The following is a 2547-nucleotide window of genomic DNA, read 5'->3' on the forward strand; positions in this document are numbered from 1 at the left end:
CTCTCCGAATCTGCTCAATCCGCTCCTAAATCTCTCCCGAACCCGCCCTCTCCTTCCCTGTTCCTCTGCCATCGGAGTCCTTGCCTTGTTCAGCTGCGCCGTTGTGATAGCCTGTTAATTTGCCTCCCTGCCTCTCCTTCTGTCCCCTCCAACCAATCTCCACACTGGAGCCAACATGATCTTTCTAAAATGCAACTCTCCCCCCATCTCCCACAGGCTAAAGTCTTACTCCCTTAGCATGATGCACAAAATAGCACCTTCATGATCCGCTGCCAGCTAACCTGGCCACTAACTCATGATAGTCTTCTCTCCCCTTTCCCCCGCCCACACTGGACATTTTATTGATACTGATACTCAGCATGCAAGTTCTCAGAAACATCCTGTTGCCACAGGTCTTACGCCTTTGCACTTGGGAGTTCTTAGCCCACCTAATAAGCCTAGCAAAAGGGCATTAGAGGAGGCCAGCCTGGGCCTGCAGACCAGCTCTGCAGTCACTCAGTAGCCTTGAGACCCTGAACAAGTTTCTTAGAGCCCCTGTGTCTCAGTTTTATCATCTGTAAAATGGGACAAGTAATAATAGTACCTGAATTGTGAGAATTTAAAAAGATAATACATGTAAACAATTTTGAATAGTGTCTATGACATGCTCAGCTCCCAATCAGTATATATCTTTGCATTTATTATTGTCGTTACTATTTGTCATTCTAACCCAGATGCCACCTGTTCTGAGAAACCTTAGCACCTCCTGCCTTCCTACCCTCCACTACTGTGCTCTTTCTATATCCTGTCAACACTTCTAGGGGCACTTTATTATTTGTTTGTTTGCTCACTAACTTTTATGTCCTGAACATGATGGATTTATTTTACTCTTAAACAACAGCAAAAGAAAAGTGCTTCTGACAGGCTGGCCAAGTCATCTCTTTTACGTGGCACAAACCACCCCAGGAGCTCATTTAAAACCCCACCAGGAGCTGCATGGAGATGCCGCACAGCTCAGCCACGCCAGAGTCAGCCTGCCTTTGGGCGAGGCCTGGCCTCTCTGGACTTTGGAGCAGGGAGAGTCACAGTTCTTTGGAAGAACAAAGTGTTTCACTTCTGACATTTCATAAAGTAACTATAAGGCCCAAACGCATTGGCTTCATTTCTCTTCCTCATCCCTGGGAATGTTTCTGATGTTTTACTAGTTTATGGAACCAGCTGGACTCAAGACGAGATCTGGGAAACAGTTTTAGTTTCAAATCTGGTGTCTGGTCTCCTTTTCTCACCTCTTAAAAGGACTCTTGAGAAAGCGTCATGCCTTTTTTTTTTTTTTTTTTTTAAACTTAGATAATGACAAAATTGTATAATGGAAAGAAAGATAGGAAGGAAGGAAGCAAATGCCAAAAACAAAACACCAAACCCCCAAATCCCAGCTCAGCTTGTTTTTACCCATCAAAGCTTCTGCCCTCCCTCAGCTCTGGCCTCCCCTAGACTCGACAGCCTGCAAGGAAGGGGAGGGGTTGAGTCTGGCTTCCTTTTGAGTATAGAGATTTGGTCAAACACCAGCCCAGAGGGTGCTGAAAAAATATTTTTATATAAGAGTAACATTTAAATCCATAGACTTTGTGTAAAGCAGAACACCCTTGATAACGTGGGTGGGCCTTGTCTAATCAGTTGAAGGCCTTCAGAGAAAGACTGAGGTCCCCAGAAGAAGAAGGAATTCTGTCAGCAGCAGGAACAGGGAATTCTGTAACATCAACTCTGCCCTGCATCTCCAGGCTGCGGGCCTGCATTGCGGATTTCAGACTTGCCAGCTCCTACGATCACGTGGGCCAATTCCCCTGAAAGAATCCTAATTCATGCAATATCTACATCTAAAGATCTTAAATTCACACATTCACCTTCAATTTAAATCTAACATCCACGACCTTCATTATTGCTTATTTCCTTTCCATAGCATAACCTCTTCTCCGGCAGTAAGAACACTGGCTCCCATGATGCTTAATGCACGGATAACTTATTTTCTGGATCCTGCCTTCATGTAATTGATCTCCTGATCACACGGTGCCGCTGAGAACTTGGCTCTGATGCTGGGGAAGAGGAAGGAGGCAGAAACACATCTCTGATCTTTTCATTCACAATGGCAAGAACATTTACTTTGGACTTTAATTTCTTTGGTTCTGCAAGAATTAAAATTGGTATCTTAATTTTTCCCTTGGCATTTGAAAGTGAGAAGGGGTTAATATTCAAAGCTGGGGCAAAACTGTTGGCTTTTTATTATCAGAATAATTTTGTGATGTCATTTAATATCGCGGGCAAAACCTCTTGATAGACAATATCAGACGACAGAGCTGGACGCAATCTGGGGTGAGAAACAGACTAGGACATAAATTCTCAGTATTGATACAAAGTGACCCTAGAGTTAAATGGAAATAATGTGCTCTTTTAACCTGATGCTGAGTCTCAGGATGCCCAGAGCCGTGGTGGTTGGTACTGGGGAGGTGGGCAGGGGAAAGCGGGGCTTTCTCCTCTGCCAGGGCTCAGACATACACCTAGTTGATCACAGGC

Source organism: Pteropus alecto, unplaced genomic scaffold (genome assembly GCF_000325575.1).
Source record: "Pteropus alecto unplaced genomic scaffold, ASM32557v1 scaffold11, whole genome shotgun sequence".
Classification (NCBI taxonomy): domain Eukaryota; kingdom Metazoa; phylum Chordata; class Mammalia; order Chiroptera; family Pteropodidae; genus Pteropus; species Pteropus alecto.